At 49.2% G+C, this 20,304-nt stretch overlaps 2 pseudogenes; one reads left to right on the top strand and one right to left on the bottom strand.

Annotated features, from left to right (window-relative positions):
* Positions 1–18,230, top strand: part of LOC147118695 (uncharacterized) — a 35,270-nt pseudogene extending 17,040 nt beyond the window's left edge.
* On the bottom strand, positions 3,001–4,407 carry LOC147118696 (uncharacterized; annotated as a pseudogene).
* Positions 18,231–20,304: the final 2,074 nt, after the last annotated feature.

Raw genomic sequence — 20,304 nt, 5'->3', positions numbered from 1 at the left:
GCGACAGTTACTGGGACAGACTGTATCTCCCCCTCTCCTCCACACTGGGATTTGTGGTAGTTAAAGGGACAGTGATTCTCCTTGTTCTGTGAGATTGTAATTAAAGGGTCACGACTCTGAGATGGCTGCGAATCTTTAGTGCCACCAGCCTTTCTAAAACATCCTCCTTTCTTTGAGGATCTGTGTGAACTCGCTGGTGACTCAGCAGGTTGGATGAACTCTGAAACCTCTTTACACAGTCAGAACATTTAAAGGGTCTCTCATCGGTTCCGGGGCAGGAGGGATCTGGTTAACAGTGATCACAATATCAGTAGGTTTAAAGTAGTTATGGAAAGGGACAAAGAAAAATCAGTGGTGAATATACCCAGCTGGAAGAGAACCAATTTCAGTGATTTGAGAAGGGATCGAGCACAGGTGGACTGGAAACAAAGATTGTCCAGGAAAACAGTGAATGACCAATGGCAGGCCTTCAAGGCTGAGATAGTTCGGGTACAAACCAAGCATATTCCCATAAGGAGGAAAGATGGGGCATCCAAAGCTAGAGCTCCCCGGATTGGAAAGGATATAAAGGTTAAAATAAAACAGAAAAAGGAGGTTGATGATAAATGTCAGGTACAGAATACAGTCAAAAACCAGGCAGAATAAAGAGAGTGCGGGGAAAATGAAACAGGATATAAGAAGGACAAAGAGACAATATGAGAAAAGATTAGCAGGTAACATAGAAGAGAACCCAAAAATCTTCTATAAACATATGAAAAGTAAAAGGATAGTTAAAGGAATGGTGGGGCCGATTAGGGATCAAATAGGAGCTCATCATACGGAGGCAGAGGGTGTGGCTGAGATACTGAATGAGTACTGAGCATCTGTCTTCACAAAAGAAGAGGATGAAGTTAATGTCGCAGTAGAGGAGGGGGGAGTAGAGAAATTGGATAAAAATGGATTGAAAGGAGGTGCTCAATAGGTTGTCATCACTCAAAGTTAACAAGTCACCCGGTCCAGATGCGATGCATCCTAGATTGGTGAGGGAAGCTAGGGTGGAGATAGCAGAAGCTCTGACCACAATCTTTCAATCTCCCTCAGATATATGGGAGTGGTGCCAGAAGACTGGAGGATTGCAAATGTTACACCCTGTTTAAAAAAGGGGAGAGATAAACCTGGTAACTACAGGCCAATCAGTCTAACGTCAGTGATGGGTGAACGACTGGAGACCATTGTCAAGGACAAAATTAATTCTCACTTGGAGAAGCATGGGTTAATAAGGGGCAGCCAGTATGGATTTGTTAAAGGTAAATCGTGTCTGATTAACCTGATTGAGTTCTTTGATGAAGTAACAGAGGGTTGATGAAGGTAGTGCAGCAGATGTTGTATATGTGGACTTTCAAAAGGCATTTGATAAAGTACCACCTAAGAGACTTACTCAGAAAAGAGAAGCACAGGGAATTAAAGGGCTGATGGTAATTTGGGTATAATTGGCTAAGGGAGAGGAGGCAGTGAGCAGTGCTGAGGGATGTTTTTCTGACTGGAGGGAAGTATGCAGTGGGTTCCCCCAGGGGTCGGGATTAGGACCATTGCTTTTCTTGTTATATATAACTGACCTGGACTTGGGTATAGGTGTACAAGTTTGAAGTTTATGGATGATACAAAACTTGGCAACGTAGTAAATAATGAGCATAGTAGTAGCAGACTTCAGGAGGACAGAGACAGACTGTGAAATGAGCAGACACAAGGCAGATGAAATTAAATGAGGATAATTGTGAAGTGATGCACTTTGGGAGAAACAACAGGGAGAGGCCGTATAATCTAAATGGGACTATTTTGAGGGGGTGCAAGAGCAGAGGGACCTGGGGGTCCATATTCACAAATCTTTGAAAGTGCCACGGCAAGTTGGTGAGGCGATTCAGAAAGCGTATGGGATACTTGGCTTTGTAAATAGGGCCATTGAATACAAAAACAAGGAAGTTACACTAAACCTTTACAAATCACTAGGAACATAGGACAGGAGGAGGCCATTCAGCCCCTCGAGCCTGTTCCGCCATTCAATGAGATCATGGCTGATCTGAGACCTAACTCCATACACCCGCCTTTGGCCCATATCCCTTAATACCTTTGGGTAACAAAAACCTTTCAATCTCAGATTTAAAATTAACAATTGATCTCGCATCAATTGCCGTTTGCGAAAGTTCGAAACTTCTACCACACTTTGTGTGTAGAAGTGTTTCCTAATTTCACTCCTGAAAGGTCTGGATCTAATTTTTAGACTATTTTAGACCAGTCCTAGAATCCCCAACCAGCGAAAATAGTTTCTCTCTATCTAGCCTATCTGTTCCCCTTAATAGCCTGAAAACTTCAATCAGATAACCCTTAACCTTTTAAATTCCAGGGAATGCAACCCTAATTTGTGTAATCTCTCCCCGTAACTTAACCCTTGGAGTCCAGGTATCATTCTGGTAAACCTACGCTGCACTCCCTCCAAGGCCAATATATCCTTCCTAAGGTGTGGTGCCCAGAACTGCTCACAGTGCTCCAGGTGTGGTCTAACCAGGGTTTTGTACAGCTGCAGGGTTTTGGCCTCAGCTGGAGTCTTGTGTACAGTTCTGGGCACCACACTTTAGGAAGGATGTCAAGGCCTTGGAGAGGGTACAGGGGAGGTTGACCAGGATGGTACCAGGGATGAGGGACTTCAGTTATGTGGAGAGATTGGAGAAGCTGGGATTGTTTCCCTTATAGCAGAGAAGGTTAAGAGGAGACCTAATAGAGGTGTTCAAAATGATGAGGGGTTTTGATCGAACAAGTAGGGAGAAACTGTTCACTCTGTCAAGTGGGTCGGTAACCAAAGGTCACAGATTTAAAATAGTTGCTAAAAGAACTAGAGGGAAATGAGGAGAATTGTTTTCACACAGAGGGTTGTTAAGATCTGGAACGCACCATCTGAAAGGATGCTGGAATCAGGTTCCACAGGAACTTTCAAACGGTAATTGGACATGTCCTTGAAGAGGACTAGTTTGCAGAGTTCTGGGGATAAAGCTGCAGTTTGAGACTAAATTGGACAGCACTTTCAAAGTGCCAGCACAGACACGATGGGCCGAATCACCTCCTTCTGTGCTGTTAGATTTTTTGATCAGTGTGAAGACGCTGGTGTCTCTTAAGGTTCTTAGAGCTTTTAAAGCTCTTCCCACAGTCAGAACATTTAAAGGGTCTCTCGTCAGTGTGAACAAGCTGGTGTGTCAGGGGGTTGGATGACTGAGTGAATCCCTTCCCACACACGGAGCAGGTGAACGGCCTCTCACCACTGTGGAGAAGCCAATGTCTCTTCAGATCTGCAGAGCTTTTAAAGATCTTTCCACAGTCAGAACATTTAAAGGGTCTCTCGTCAGTGTGAACTCGTTGGTGTGACAGGAGGTTGGATGACTGAGTGAATCCCTCCCCACACACAGAGCAGGTGAATTGTCTCTCTCCAGTGTGAACTCACTGATGTGCCAGTAGGTGGGATGAATCAGTGAATCCCTTCCCACACACGGATCAGGTGAACTGCCTCTCACCAGTGTGAACTCGCTGGTGTCTCTTCAGCTCCCCGGAGGTTTTAAAGCTCTTTCCACAGTCAGAACAGTTAAACGGCTTCTCATCAGTGTGAAGAAGCTGGTGTGTCTGCAGGTTGGATGATTCAGTGAATCCCTTCCCACATTCAGAGCAGATGAATATCCTCTCCCCAGTGTGGAGGCGCTGGCGTTGCTTGAGCTCCTGGGGGATTTTAAAACTCTTCCCACACTCAGAACATTTAAAGGGTCTCTCATTAGTGTGAACTCGCTGGTGTCCCTTCAGCTCCCCAGAGCTTTTAAAGCTCTTCCCACAGTCAGAACAGTTAAACGGCCTCTCATTGGTGTGAGCTTGCTGGTGTTGCTTCAGATATTGGGGGCTTTTAAAGCTCTTCCCACAGTCAGAACACTGAAATGGTCTCTCATCAGTGTGAACAAGCTGGTGTCCCTTCAGATCCTGGGGGCTTTTAAAGCTCTTCCCACAGTCAGAACATTGTAATGCTCTCTCATCAGTGTGAACAATCTGGTGTCCCTTCAGTTCCCCGGGGTTTTTAAAGCTCTTCCCACAGTCAGAGCACTGAAATGGTTTCTCCCCAGTGTGAACCCGCTGGTGTGTCTGCAGGTGGGGTGAACAAACAAATCCCTTTCCACACACGGAGCAGGTGAACGGACTGTCCCTGGTGCGACTGCGCCGTTTAACTTCCAATGCAGACAGGGAACTGAATCACTTCCCGCCGTCCCCACCTTTACCCGATATCTCCCCGGTGTGACGGTGCACGTGTCTCGCCAGGTCAGGCGATCGGCTGATTCCGCGTCCACACACCGAACACGTGTGCGGTTTGTCATCGCTGCGATTGCTGCTTTCTCTTTCCATGTGCAAAGGCCGATGATATTCAAGTCCTGATGAATCGAGCGACTCTGTCAGATCTTGACGTGATGTTTGGTCTGAGCTTCCCGCCTGCAACTGCTCCACTTCTATAATCCTGTAAATTGAGATCAGAAAAGGATCAGAGGCAAACTGTTGTTTAATTTTCCCCTTTCCGACCCTAGGGGCAGTGAAGCTGATTTTCAGGCCCCAGCTGCTGCACAGGTTGGTTGAAAGGATCAGCAGTAATGGCGGCTGTAATACCCACAAGCCCCCGCGCTCCAGAAAGCGCTCTGTTGACTCTGAGTCCTGCGCATGTGCTCATGGCCCCCATGCTCTCCCTCCTGCTCCACAATCACCCGTCCCGATCGGTCCGCAACGCGCCTGCTCAGTGCACAAAACCCCGCTGTTGGAACATCGGGTGCACATGCGGAACTGCAACATCTGGTACGCGTGCGCGGCTCAGGTGGGGGCGAGTCGGTGTTTTGCCTCAGCCGCCAGGGAGGTGCGCATGCGCAGGATGACCCAACATTCTTCCTGTCAGCAATCACTCCCTCGTTTCTTTAATAAAAACAGAAACTGCTGGAAATACTCAGCAGGTCAGGCAGCATCTGTGGAGAGAGAAACAGAGTTAACGTTTCAGGTCAATGACCTTTCGTCAGAACTGCTTGTTCTTTAGTGTCAGCTGTGGCTCAGTGGGTAGCACTCTCGCCTCTGAGTCAGAAAGTTGTGGGTTCAAGTTCCACTCCAGAGACGCGCACAGAAATCCAAGCTGGCACTCCAGTGCAGTGCTGAGGGAGTGCTGCACTGTCAGAGGTGGCGTCTTTTGGATGAGACTTTAAACTGAGGCCCTGTCTGCTCTCTCAGGTGAATGGAAAAGATCCCATAGCACTATTTCACGAAAGATAGGCTTGCATTTATATAGTGCTTTCATGACCACCAGACGTTTGGAAGTGCTTTACAGCCAATGAAGTACTTTTGAAGAGTAGTCACTGTTGTAATGTGGGAAAGAGCAGGGGAATTATCCCAGGTTTCCATTCAATGTGTTTATCCCTCAATTAACATAACAAAATGATGGATTATCTGGTCATTATTACATTGCTGTTTCTGGGAGCTTGCTGTGCGCTAATTGACTGCTGCATTTCCTACATTACAACAGTGACTACACTTCAAAAGTACTTCATTGGTTGTCCGGTGGTGGTGAAAGGCGCTATATAAATGCAAGTCTTTCTTTCTTCACTGGTCTCACCAGCGACCTCTTCTGGCTGATTGACAGCCGAGAATCCGCGCATGCGCACACGGAGCGGCGGTTTGGGCCGAGTCTGGCACAGCGACCCCTCCCGGTCACCAAGTGTAATAACCGCGCATGCCCAGAGGACACCAACCCCCCTCCCCCACTCGGAGCTGCGCCTGCGCACTCGGATCCTGATGGACGGAGTCGGCGCGGGGCATTCCGGGGAAAGGCCCTGGTGTCGGTTACAGAGTCACGATCATTGATGCAAAGTGAGTTTTCTCCACTCCGATTGGGTGGAGAATCGCGCAGGGTGTCGGGGAGGGGTGGATCAGGAGAGAATAAAGAGAAATAGAAAAACCTGAGAGTCCTCGAGGCCCCGGACCGAGCGCAGTCAGTTGGATGGAGCACGTTATCTCCTCGGGGACACATGACCTGGGCCCGCGGCCTGATTGGCAGGAGCTTCCGACCAATAGGCAGCGAGCAGGGCAGGGCTGGAGGAGCGAGCCGGCGGCGGGTCCTCCAACCAATCGGGGAGCCCGAGGGGCGGGACTAGCGCCGGCTGATTGCCTGATCTGCAGGGCAACGAGTTTCTCAATTCAATTCAATTTTATTTGTCACTAGCTGGAGTACACGGCGTTGCCGAGGGAAATGAAGAAACCTCTGCCATGTTTATAAAACTGTTTATGAAACTGTTGGGATTGAAGAACTCTTCCTAAGCACCCAGGAGGTGGTTCTTTAACTTTGTTTTTTGTTAATGGAGAGGGAAGGAGAGAGAGAGAGGGAAGGAGAGAGAGAGAGAGAGGGGGGAAGGAGAGAGAGGGGGAAGGAGAGAGAGAGAGGGGGAAGGAGAGAGAGAGAGGGGGGAAGGAGAGAGAGAGAGGGGGAAGGAGAGAGAGATAGGGGGAAGGAGAGAGAGAGAGAGAAAGAGAGAGAGAGAGAGGAGGGAAGGAGAGAGAGAGGGGGGTAAGGAGAGAGGGGGAAGGAGAGAGAGAGAAAGGAGGAAGGAGAGAGAGAGGGGGGAAGGAGAGAGAGAGAGAGAGAGGGAAGGAGAGAGAGAGAGGGAAGGGGAGAGAGAGAGGGAAGGGGAGAGAGAGAGAGAGAGAAAGAGAGGGAAGGAGAGAGAGAGGGAAGGAGAGAGAGGGGGAAGGAGAGAGAAAGAGAGGGGGAAGGAGAGAGAGAGAGAGAGGGGGGGAAGGAGAGAGAGAGAGAAAGAGGGGGAAGGAGAGAGAGAGAGGGGGAAGGAGAGAGAGAGGGGGGGAAGGAGAGATAGATAGAGAGAGGGGGAAGGAGAGAGAGAGAGAGGGCGAAGGAGAGAGAGAGAGGGGGAAGGAGAGAGAGAGAGAGAGGGGGAAGGAGAGAGAGAGAGGGGGAAGGAGAGAGAGAGAGAGGGGGAAGGAGAGAGAGAGAGGGGGAAGGAGAGAGAGATAGGGGGAAGGAGAGAGAGAGAGAGAGAGAGAGGAGGGAAGGAGAGAGAGAGGGGGGTAAGGAGAGAGGGGGAAGGAGAGAGAGAGAAAGGAGGAAGGAGAGAGAGAGGGGGGAAGGAGAGAGAGAGAGAGAGAGGGAAGGAGAGAGAGAGAGGGAAGGGGAGAGAGAGAGGGAAGGGGAGAGAGAGAGAGAGAGAAAGAGAGGGAAGGAGAGAGAGAGGGAAGGAGAGAGAGGGGGAAGGAGAGAGAAAGAGAGGGGGAAGGAGAGAGAGAGAGAGAGGGGGGGAAGGAGAGAGAGAGAGAAAGAGGGGGAAGGAGAGAGAGAGAGGGGGAAGGAGAGAGAGAGGGGGGGAAGGAGAGATAGATAGAGAGAGGGGGAAGGAGAGAGAGAGAGAGAGAGGGGGAAGGAGAGAGAGAGAGAGGGGGAAGGAGAGAGAGAGAGGGGGGGAATGAGAGAGAGAGGGGGAAGGAGAGAGAGAGAGAGGGGGAAGGAGAGAGAGGGGGGAAGGAGAGAGAGAAAGAGAGGGAAGGAGAGAGAGAGAGAGAGGGAAGGAGAGAGACTGAGAGAGAGAGAGGGAAGGAGAGAGAGACTGAGAGAGAGAGAGGGAAGGAGAGAGTTAGGGAAGGAGATAGAGAAGAGAGGAAGACACCCCGGGGAAGGGGTTGGACTCAGAGCCCGGCCGCGGTGACCCGGAGCCCCCGTGCGCAGCCTAGCGCCTCAGGCCCGGCCCAACTGAGTCCTCCCAACATTGGAATAAATATGGCATAACAATGATAATAGAAGTACAGTAATAATAAATAAAACAACAGTAATAAATAATAATAAATTATACGTTCATGAGTCTTATGGCCTGGGGGTAGAAGCTGTTTCGAAACCTGCTGGTACGAGACCGTATGCTTTGGTATTTCTTACCAGACAGGAGCAGGGCGAAGAGGTTGCGGCTGGGGTGGCTCGCGTCTTTAATGATTCTCAGGGCCTTCCCCCGGCACCTCTCGGGGTAGATATCCTGGACAGCAGGTAGTTTAATTCCTATAGTATGTTGAGGGCCCGGGGCCAGGGGAGGCTGTGGGCCTTTATTCCCCTTATTGGACACAAGGCTCTTTGTCTCAGAACACACTGGCTCAGGTGTTAATAGAGACTTTTTAAATTCATGAATAAAGGCAGTTAAACCCCGTGCTTCTGTAGAACAAACTTTCTAATATTTTATAGAATCATAGAATGGTTACAGCACAGAAGGAGGCCATTCGGCCCATCGAGCCCGTGCCGGCTCTCTGCAAGATCACTTCAGCTAGTCCCACTCCCCGCCCTTTCCCCGTAACCCTGCAAATTTTTTTACTTCAGGTACTTATCCAATTCCCTTTTGAAAGCCATGATTCAATCTGCCTCCACCACCCTTTCAGGCAGTGCATTCCAGATCCTAACCACTCGCTGCATAAAAAAGTTTTTCCTCATGTCGCCTTTGGTTCTTCTGCCAATCCCCTTAAATCTGTGTCCTCTGGTTCTCGACCCTTCCGCCAATGGGAACAGTTTCTCTCTATCTGCTCTGTCCAGAACCCTCATGATTTTGAACACCTCCATCAAATCTCCTCTCAACCTTCTCTGCTCTAAGGAGAACAACCCCAGCTTCTCCAGTCTATCCACGTAACTGAAGTCGCTCATCCCTTATCCCTGGAACCATTCTTGTAAATCTTTTCTGCACCCTCTCTAAGGCCTTCACATCATTCATAAAGTGCGATGCCCAGAATTGGACACAATACTCCAGTTGAGGCCGTTCATCATAACTTCCTTGCTTTTGGACTCTATGCCTCTATTTATAAAGCCCAGCTTTTTTAACCACTTTCTCAACCTGCCCTGCCACCTTCAATGATTTGTGCACACATACCCCCAGGTCTCTCTGTTCATGCACCCACTTTAGAATTGTACCCTTTAGTTTATATTACCTCTCCTCATTCTTCCTATCAAAATGTATCACTTCACACTTTATATATTCAAGAAGGAGTTAGATATATTTCTTAAGGCTAAAGGGATCAAGGGATATGGGGAGAAGGCAGGGACAGGGTACTGAATTTGGATGATCAGCCATGATCACATTGAATGGCGGGGCAGGCTCGAAGGGCCGAATGGCCTAGTCCTGCTCCTATCTTCTATGTTTCTATGTCGCTCTGTTCATGCACCCACTTTAGAATTGTACCCTTTAGTTTATATTACCTCTCCTCATTCTTCCTGCCAAAATGTATACTTTGCATTTTCTGCATTAAATTTCATCTGCCACATGTCCACCCATTCCAACAGCCTGCCTATGTCCTCTTGAAGTTGATCACTATCCTCCTCACTGTTCACTATATTTCCAAGTTTTGTGTCATCTGCAAATTCTGAAATTGTGTCATTGATATATATCAAGAAAAGCAGTGGTCCTAGTACCGACCCCTGGGGAACACCACTGCACACCTTCCTCCAGTCCAAAACACAACTGTTCACCATTACTCTCTGTTTCCTATCACTGAGCCAATTTCATATCCATGCTGCCACTGTCCTTTTTATTCCATGGGCTTCAACTTTGCTGGCAAACCGATTATGTGGCACTTGTCGAACACCTTTTGGAAATCCATATACACCATGTCAACCGCATTGCCCTCATCAATCCTCTCTGTTACCTCTTCAAAAAATGTAATCAGAAGCAGAGCGGCCGGGACGGCGTATGTGCGGTTAGGGCCCCGGCACCAGGAAATCTGAGCGGGGAGACAGAGGAAAGGGAAAAAAGGATAAAAGCAAAAGACAGGAAGGAGAAAAAAAAAATTGGCAGACAGAGAAATCAAGGGTTTAAATCAAACATGGCCACAGTAAATAATAATTCTAACAGATCTAAGAGCACTAAAAAAACAAGCCTGAAGACTTTGTGTCTTATATTTCTTAAGGCTAAAGGGATCAAGGGATATGGGGAGAAAGCAGGGACAGGGTACTGAATTTGGATGATCAGCCATGATCTCATTGAATGGCGGAGCAGGCTCAAAGGGCCGAATGGCCTACTCCTGCTCCTATCTTCTATGTTTCTATGTTTCTATGTTAATGCAAGGAGCATTCGTAATAAGGTGGATGAATTAGCTGCGCAAATAGAGGTAAACGAAGATGATAAGATTGGGATTACGGAAACATGGCTCCAGGGTGGCCAAGGCTGGGAACTGAACATCCAGGGGTATTCAATATTCAGGAAAGATAGGCAAAAAGGAAAAGGAGGTGGGGGTAGAATTATTGCGAGTTAAAGAGGGGATTAACACAATTGTAAGGAAGGATATTAGCTCTGCTGATGTGGAATCTGTATGGGTAGAACTGAGAAATACTAAGGGGCAGAAAACGTTAGTGGGAGTGGTATAGAGACCTCCAAACAGTAATGCGGAGGTCGGGGATGGCATTAAAAGGGAAATTAGAGAAGCGTGCAATAAGGGCACAGCAGTTATCATGGGTGGCTTTAATCTACATATAGATTGGGCTAACCAAATTAGTAACAATACTGTAGAGGAGGAATTCCTGGAGTGTATACAGGATGGTTTCCTGGACCAATATGTTGAGGAACCAACTAGAGATCAGGCCATTTTAGACTGGGTATTATGTAATGAGAAAGGATTAATTAGCAATCTTGTTGTGAGAGGCCCCTTGGGTCGGAGCGATCATAATATGATAGAATTCTTCATTAAGATGGAGAGTGAAGTAGTTGATTCAGAGACTAGGGTCCTGAATTTAAATAAAGGGAACTACGATCGTATGAGGTGCGAGTTGGGTAGGATTGATTGGGGAATGTCACTCAAAGGGTTGATGGTGGATAGGCAATGGCAAACATTCAAAGATCGCATGGATGAACTACAGAATTTGTTCATCCCAGTTTGGCATAAAAATAAAACAAAAAAGGTGACTCAACTGCGGCTAACAAGGGAAATTAGGGATAGCATAAGATCCAAGGAGAGGACATATAAATTGGCCAGAAAAAGCAGTAAACCTGACGATTGGGAGCAGTTTAGGATTCAACAAAGGAGGACAAAGGGATTAATTAAGAGGGGGAAAATAGAGTATGAGAGTAAGCTTGCAGGGAACATAAAAACTGACTGTAAAACCTTTTATAGATATGTGAAGAGAAAAAGATTGGTGAAGTCAAGCATAGGTCCCTTGCAGTCAGAATCAGGGGAATTTATAATGGGGAACAAAGAAATGGCAGTCCAATTAAATACATACCTTGTGATACGCTTATCAATTACTCCATAAAAAACGATGAATCAGGAAGGTGATGAAAAGGCTTTTATTAACTAGAGAACAGAGCATGCCTCTCGTGGGTGGCTGGTTCCAAGAAGGAAGTGAGTTGGCGAAACCCCCACCTTTATACCTGGTCATGTGGGCGGAGTCAGCTGAGGCATGCCTTGGTACACAGCGCCACCCAGAGGTAACAATATACAATAACAGTGGTTTACCACATTCACCCCTTGTTTAAAATTAAGTCCGGCGGGGTGAAGGGTACTACAAGTTCGTGTAGTTAAGTCTATCAGGAGGCCTTGTCTGACGTCCTGATCGTCGTGGTGGCGGCGGCGGTGTTGCAGCATCCAACGTCGGATCTGGTGTCTGGGTGGTCAACGAAGGGTCCTGGGGCTCCGGCATGTCGTCTACAGGGGTTGGATTGGGAGGGGTGGTGGGGGATAACGGTGGTAGTTCAGGGGTACCCGAGGGTGCGAGATCTCGTATGGAGACCGTGTCCTCCGGCCCGTCTGCGTATGTCACCCAGGCATACTGGGGGTTGGCGTGTAGGAGGTGCACCCTCTCGACCAGGGGGTCCGTTTTATGGGTCCTTACATGCCTCCGCAGTAGGACGGGCCCAGGAGAAGTCAGCCATGCCGGTAGCGAGGTTCCCGATGTGGACTTCCTGGGGAAAACGAACATTTGCTCGTGAGGGGTGGCATTAGTGGCAGTACAAAGCAGTGACCGGATGGAGTGGAGCGCCGCAGGGAGGACCTCCTGCCAGCGAGAGGTCGGAAGGCCCTTAGATTTTAAGGCTAAGAGGACGGCCTTCCAAACCGTCGCGTTCTCTCTTTCCACCTGGCCGTTCCCCCGGGGGTTGTAGCTGGTGGTTCTGCTCGTAGCAATACCTCTCGCTAGCAGGTACTGCCGAAGTTCATCGCTCATGAAAGATGAGCCCCTGTCGCTATGTATATAGCTAGGGAACCCGAACAAGGCGAAGAGGTCATTTAGACATTTGATGACCGTGGTACTGGTCATGTCTGGGCAAGGGATGGCAAACGGGAAACGGGAGTGCTCATCGATTATGTTGAGGAAGTACACATTGCGGTCAGAGGAGGGGAGGGGCCCTTTAAAATCGACGCTCAGGCGCTCGAAGGGGCGAGTGGCCTTGATCAGGCTTGCTCTGTCCGGCCTATAAAAGTGCGGTTTGCACTCGGCACAGATTTGGCAGTTCCTGGTCATGGTCCTGACCTCCTCGATGGAGTAGGGCAGGTTACGGGATTTGATGAAATGGAAGAACCTGGTGACCCCCGGGTGGCAGAGGTCATTGTGGAGGGTCTGCAGTCTATCAACCTGCGCGTTGGCGCATGTACCACGTGATAGGGCGTCTGGGGGCTCATTGAGTTTCCCGGGCCGGTACAAGATATCATAATTGTAGGTGGAGAGTTCGATTCTCCACCTCAAGATCTTGTCGTTCTTGATTTTGCCCCTCTGCTTATTATTAAACATAAAAGCTACAGAACGCTGGTCAGTGAGCAGGGTAAACCGTTTTCCGGCCAGGTAATGCCTCCAGTGACGCACCGCTTCCACAATAGCCTGGGCCTCCTTTTCGACAGAGGAGTGTCGGGTCGCGGGGCCCTGGAGGGTCCTTGAGAAAAGGGCCACGGGTCTGCCCGCCTGGTTAAGGGTCGCAGCTAGGGCGAAGTCGGATGCATCGCTCTCCACTTGGAAGGGGATCGACTCATCCACTGCGTGCATTGTGGCCTTCGCGATATCGCTCTTGATAAGAGTGAAGGCTGCACACGCCTCTGGTGTCAGGGGGAAGGAGGTGGATTTGATGAGGGGTCTAGCTTTGTCTGCATAGTGGGGCACCCACTGGGCATAGTAGGAGAAAAACCCCAGGCATCTCTTCAGTGCTTTTTGGCAGTGGGGGAGGGGTAGCTCCATTAGGGGGTGCATTCTGTCGGGGCCGGGCCCGATGACTCCGTTCTCCACCACGCAGCCGAGAATGGCGAGGCGTTTGGTGCGAAACATACATTTCTCTTTATTGTACATTAGGTTCAGCCGTTGGGCCGTACGGAGGAATTTTTCTCGATTAACGTCATGGTCCTGCTGGTCGTGGCCACAGATGGTGACGTTATCCAGATAGGGAAAGGTGGCCTGCAGCGCGTTCTCGTCAACCATCCGGTCCATCTCCCTTTGGAAGACCGAAACCCCGTTGGTGACGCCGAAGGGAACCCTAAGGAAGTGGTAGAGGCGGCCGTTCGCCTCGAAGGCAGTATACTGGCGGTCCTCATGGCGGATGGGGAGCTGGTGGTATGCTGACTTAAGGTCAATGGTGGAGAATACTTTGTATTGCGCAATCTGGTTGACCATATCAGATATGCGAGGAAGGGGGTATGCGTCCAGCTGAGTGTACCGGTTTATGGTTTGGCTGTAGTCAATAACCAGGCGGCGTTTATCAGTGGTTTTAACGACTACAACCTGGGCTCGCCAGGGGCTAGTGCTCCCTTCGATAATGCCCTCCTTCAAGAGCCGCTCCACCTCAGAGCTAATGAAAGCTCTGTCCCCGGCGCTGTACCGCCTGCTCTTGGTAGCGATGGGTTTACAGTCGTGGGTGAGGTTAGCGATCAAGGGGGGGGGGCTTTTAGTGTGGAAAGGCTGCAGGTGGTTTGCGGCGAGCGATTTAAAAGGTGTTGGTTGCAGACTGTGAGTGGGGGGAGGGGTCCACCGTATGCTAATGTGACACTTTTAAGGTGGCACTGAAAATCCAGCACGGCAGCGCAGAGACGGGGCAGGACTAGAAGTTTAAAATTTTTATATTCTGTGCCCCCAACCGAAAGGGTCACCACACAGTAGCCGCCGACGTCCATTGAATGGGACTTGGACGCCATAGAAATCCGATGGCGCGTCGGCAGGACCGTGAGGGAGTGGCTACGTACCGTGTCTGGGTGAATAAAACTCTCTGTGCTCCCGCTGTCGATTAGGCAAGTGGTGGCGCGGCCGTTTACCGTGATATCCATCATGGAGCTGGATAGATGATGAGGGAGGGCTTGATCCAGCGTAACGGAGGCCAGTGTATGGCTTAGTGAGTCGGTATGGTCGTCCGACGAGACGGTGGTCGAGTCCGGAGACGAAGTGGCGGTTGAGTGCGGCGGATAAAATGGCGGCGGCCATGCGGCCGGAGGTGCACAAAATGGCGGATAAGATGGCTGCCCCCATGGTTCGCACGCGGCGCTGCTGGCGTTCGCTGGTTTCCCCCTGCAGGCATTGGCGTAATGGCCTTTCTTCCCGCAGCCCGAGCAGGTAGCGGTCTTAGCCGTGCAGTGCGCTCTAGGGTGTTTTAACTGGCCACAGAAGTAGCATTTTTGGGCCTGGTTACGGGGCATCGCTGCGGTTCTTACCGGGGGCGGCTGTCCCAGTTGATTTCGGGACATCGCTGCAGCAGTTGGTGCCGGGGGCGGCGGTCCCATGTCCCACGGTCGCGATGGCCATGGCGCGGCGCCGTTACGTGGGTATGCTTCGAGGTTTTGGTGGGCCGCATCTAGTGAGAGCGCAAGGGCTACGGCCGTCTTCAGGTCGAGCTCCTTGCTTTCAAGCAGTCTCTGTCGGGAGTAGTCGGACTGGAGGCCCCTGACGAAGGCATCACAAGTAAGTCCCTCCGTGTGCCCCGCAGCCGTTACCTCCTTACAGTCGCAGTCTCTGCAGAGTGTCTGTAACGCCCGTAAAAATGCCTCTACCGATTCCCCCGGTTGCTGCCTGCAGGATCCCAAGAGGTGTCTGGCGTAAATCGTGTTCACTCGGCGCGTGTATTGCCCTTTTAGTAGTTCGAGGGCCGCCGTGCACGTCGTAGCGTCCCGGATGAGCGTATATACTTGAGGGCTCACCTGGGCGGTCAAAACTTTTAGTTTGTTCTCCTCCGATGTCACGGCGGAGGCTCCTAGGAAGGATTCAAAGCAGCTCAGCCAGTGTTCGAAATTGGTTGATGAACCCGTTGCTTGAGGGTCGAGGTCCAGGCATGCCGGTCTGAGGGCTCGCAGCAACGCCTGCTGTTGTTGCTGTTCAGGTGTCGCCATTTTACTTCTAGTTAATAAAATTGATACGCTTATCAATTACTCCATAAAAGATGATGAATCAGGAAGGTGATGAAAAGGCTTTTATTAACTAGAGACCAGAGCATGCCTCTCGTGGGTGGCTGGTTCCAAGAAGGAAGTGAGTCGGCAAAACCCCCACCTTTATACCTGGTCATGTGGGCGGAGTCAGCTGAGGCATGCCTTGGTACACAGCGCCACCCAGAGGTAACAATATACAATAACAGTGGTTTACCACACCTTGGTTCTGTCTTCCCAAAGGAGGATACAAATAACCTCCCAGAGATGTCGGGGAACATAGGGTCTAATGAAAGGGAGGAACTGATAGAAATCAGTATTTGTAGGGAAATGGTGTTAGAGAAATTGACGGGATTGAAGGACGATAAATCCCCAGGGCCTGATAATCTACATCCTAGGGTTCTTAAGGAAGTGGCCCTAGAAATAGCTGATGCATTGCTGATCATCTTCCAACATTCGATAGACTCTGGAACAGTACCCATGGATTGGTGGGTAGCTAATGTTACCCCACTGTTCAAAAAAGGTGGTAGAGAGAAAATGGGGAATTACAGACCGGTAAGCTTGACATCGGTAGTGGGGAAAATGCTAGAGTCCATTATAAAAGATGTAATAGCAGAGCACTTGGAAAACAGCGACAGGATCGGACAAAGTCAACATGGATTTACAAAAGGTAAATCGTGCTTGACTAATCTACGGGAATTTTTTGAGGATGTAACTGGTAAAATAGATAAGGGAGAACCAGTGGATGTGGTGTATTTGGACATTCAAAAGGCTTTCGATAAGGTCCCGCATAAGAGATTAGCATGTAAAGTTAAGGCACATGTGATTGGGGGCAAGGTATTGACTTAGATAGAGATCTGGTTGGCAGTCAGAAAGCAAAGAGTTGGAATAAATGGCTCTTTTTCCGAGTGGCAGGCAGTGACTAGTGGGGTATTGCAGGGATCAGCGGGGAAATCAGCGCCTTAGATAGAGCGGTTTCTGGGGCACGGGGGATTGTGGGTGCTGCGGCCGCCATTAGTCAGTGGCTGTCGGGAAGATTTTTATTGCAGGCTGACGGAAGGTAGGTCCCTGGCCGCCTGTGTAGGTCTTTTTGTTGCTTCAGTTTGAGCTGGAGTGGAGCTGGAGGAGAAGCTGCTGGGTTTAATCCCCAGTACTTCTGAGCCCAGGAGGGCCCAACAATTTCCAATGTGGGACTGTCAAGGGAGGTGGATTCTGGGGGAGAATAGCAGCATTAGGAACAAATATTTCTGTAGAGAATTTTCATCCGTTTTAAATACACAAATTATAAAAAATTAATTCTTGGGATGTGGACATCACCAGCAAGACCAGAATATGTTGCCAATCCCCAGTTGCCCATTGAGAAGGTGATGGCGGGCCTTCTTCCTGAACCGCTGCTGTCTGTGTGGTGAAGGTATTCCCACAATGCTGTCAGGTAAGGAGTTCCAGGATTTTCACCCAGAGATGATGACGGAACGGCGATATATGTCCAAGTCAGGATGGTGCGTGACTTGGAGGGGAACTTGGAGGTGCTGGTTTTTCCCTTGTAGCTGCTGCCCTTGTCCTTTTAGGTGGTGGAGGTTGTGGGTTTTTGAGGTTCTGTCAAAGTTCTGATTGAGTTGCAGATGTATAAAGTCCATCTCCTGCGACCCCTCCTACCTCTCTCTCTCCTCCCATTGAGGCCAAAGTCTTATGTAGGCCTAGACCAGGTGGCAGGTTTCTTTCCCTGAAGGACATTAGTGAAACAGTTGGGTTTTTATGATAATCCGGCAGCTTTCATGGTCACTTTTGTCTGGTGCTGGCCCCACAAATGACCAGATTCATTGAGCTCAATTTCACAACCTGCCTTAGTATTTTTGTGCTCATGCTCCCTTTTTCCTGTTTAAATTCATTTTAAAGGGTGCTGGAAGGGGAGGATTTGCAGACAGGAAGCTCAAGCCAAACATCATGTCAAGATCTGACAAGAGTCACTTGATTCATCAGGAACTGAATATCATTGGCCTTTGAATATGGAAGCAAAAGGCACCACTTACAGTGGGGAGAAACCGTACACGTGTTCTGTGTGTGGACGAGGCTTCAGCCAATCCTCTGGCCTATCAAGACACAAGCGCAGTCACACCGGGGAGAGGCCATTCACCTGCTCTGAATGTGGGAAGGGATTCACTGAGTCATCCAACCTGCTGAGACACCAGCGAGTTCACACTGGGGAGAGGCCGTTCACCTGCTCCGTGTGTGGGAAGGGATTCACTCAGTCATCCACCCTGCTGAATCACCAGTGAGTTCACACTGACGAGAGACCTTATAAATGCCCGATCTGCGAGAAGTGCTATAAAAGTTCTGGGGAACTGATATGCTATCAACGTGTTCACACTGAGGAGAGACCGTTTGGGTGCTCATACTGTGGGACTGGGTTCAGGCGATCATCTGAACTAACTGTACACCAGCGCAGTCACACTGGAAAGAGGCCGTTCACCTGCTCCGTATGTGGGAAGTGATTCACTCAGTCATCCACCCTGCTGATACACCAGCGCATTCACACTGGGGAAAGGCCATTCACCTGCTCTGAATGTGGAAAGGGTTTCATGCAGTCATCTGACCTTCTGAAACACCAGCGAGTTCACACTGGGGAGAGCCCGCTCACCTGCTCTGAGTGTGGGAAGGGATTCACTCGTTCATCCAACCTGCTGACACACCAGCGAGTTCACACTGGGGAGAGACCGTTCACCAGCTCCGTGTGTGGGAAGGGATTCACTCAGTTATCCAACCTGCTAACACACCAGCGAGTTCACAAGTCACTGCAGGGGTTGGATTCTGTTGTTATTGCTGCTGTTACTCACATCCAGGACTGAACCATGTTCATTCTGAGAGTTGGGGTTTGTTTCTGCTGATGTTAATAACCCCTATAACTGGGCTGGAGTTTAATATTCTGGATAGATGTAAAATAAATCAGCTTTGTTTTAAACACATTGTTGTAGATTTTTGTCTTTCCCACCTGAGTGTTTAGCATCACCTGGCTGGAGCTCAGAAAGGACAATCTGGGGGAGGATCGTACGGCGGGAACAGAACTTCAGCCTGGACACAGTCCTTCAGGGCCACACTGAGAGGGGCAAACGGCACTTTGGTCTTTCTCGCCTCTCTTCACTGAAAGCAAAGTCACCGTGCGGGTTAATCTCGAGGCCTGTGAGAAACGTGTCCCAGCTGCTCTGTTCCATGGTTCAGAGCTCCAAGACACAGAACAGAAGGCTCCTTTACAACTGTGTTTCGAGTCAGGAAGAACAACGGTGAATGTTGGAAACGTGCTGTCAAATCAGAGATTGGTGTAATACTGCGATCTGTTCCCGACTGAAAGAGAAACAGGTTTAAGTTTCCAGTCTAAAAATGACTGGTAATTATTCCATGAAGATTTAACATGTTTGTGTGACAGTCCTGAGTCTACTATTTTAAGGCAGGCATTAGCTCATCTAAAATAAACCCGTTTAATATAAATTGGTTAAAGTCTGCATTAAAATAGCAGAGGGAGGAGTTCACAGGAGCCTGTTAACTGCTGGTACAATTATACAACAGACATTTGATCTCCAGATAAAGAAGGACCTGCAGCGTGTTTCCAGGAATTCCCTGTTTTATTGATGTGTGTGTTAGACACCAGGATAACTAAAAATACACGACCCGGAACATCCACGGGGGAGCGATCCCGACAGTTACTCTGGGATCACTCCCACTGCGGAACTCCACCACTGACCCTGCTGAAGGTTGTAGGCTCAGGGAGTGGGGCCTCCAGGAGTGGACGGTAAGAAAGCTGGGTTTCAGTATCCTGACAAATATATGCTGAGGAACCAGAGGAATACAATACTGGAAAGTGTGAGGTTATGCACTTTGGCAGGAAAAATCGTAGAGCAAGTTATTATCTTAATGGCAAGAAACTGGTAAGTACTGAAGTACAAAGGGATCTGGGGGTCCTGGTGCACGAAACTCAAAAGGTTAGTATGCAGGTGCAGCAAGTGATTAAGAAGGCCAATGGAATGTTGGCTTTCATTGCTAGGGGGATAGAATATAAAAATAGGAAGGTATTGCTTCAGTTGTACAAGGTATTGGTGAGACCGCACCTGGAATACTGCGTACAGTTTTGGTGTCCATACTTAAGAAAAGACATACTTGCTTTCGAGTCAGTACAAAGAAGGTTCACTCGGTTAATCCCGGGGATGAGGGGATGGACATATGAGGAGAGGTTGAGTAGATTGGGACTCTACTCATTGGAGTTCAGAAGAATGAGAGGCGATCTTATTGAAACATATAAGATTGTGAAGGGGTTGGATCGGGTGGACGCGGGATGTTCCCGATGATGGGTGAAACTAGGACTAGGGGGCATAGTCTTAGAATAAGGGGCTGCTCTTTCAAAACTGAGATGAGGAGGAACTACTTCACTCAGAGGGTGGTAGGTCCATGGAATATGCTGCCCCAAAAAGCTGTAGAAGCTACATCATTACATAAATTTAAAACAGAAATAGACAGTTTCCTAGAAGTAAAGGGAATTAAGGGTTACGAGGAGCGGGCAGGAATTTGGACATGAGTCTAGGTTCGGATCGGTCATGGCCCTGTGGGTAGCGGAGCGGGCCCAGGGGCCGTGTAGCCTGATCCTGCTCCTATTTCGTGTGTCTAATTCTGTTAGATTCAGGAGATGGTTCTGTGATAGTGGATTGGCGGTTAGGATCAGGTCAGCCATGAATCTTATTGAATGGCGGAGCAGGCTCGAGGGGCCGATTGGCCTACTCCTGCTCCTATTTCTTATGTTCTTATGTTCTTATGAATCCTTACTGAGGAACCGTGTGGGGTTTCACTGGCCAGCGTAGATCCCTGACTCCCTGAAATTTGAACCCAGTTTGTAACAACATGAATTCAGTTTACAGAAGAATAGGGACAAATATT

This window comes from Somniosus microcephalus, chromosome 4 (genome assembly GCF_052327205.1).
Source record: "Somniosus microcephalus isolate GS21.2 chromosome 4, FLI_Smic_1.0, whole genome shotgun sequence".
In the NCBI taxonomy this organism is placed as follows: Eukaryota; Metazoa; Chordata; class Chondrichthyes; order Squaliformes; family Somniosidae; genus Somniosus; species Somniosus microcephalus.
Note: the sequence above shows the minus strand (reverse complement) of the source record. Positions and strands in the feature narration are given on the sequence as shown.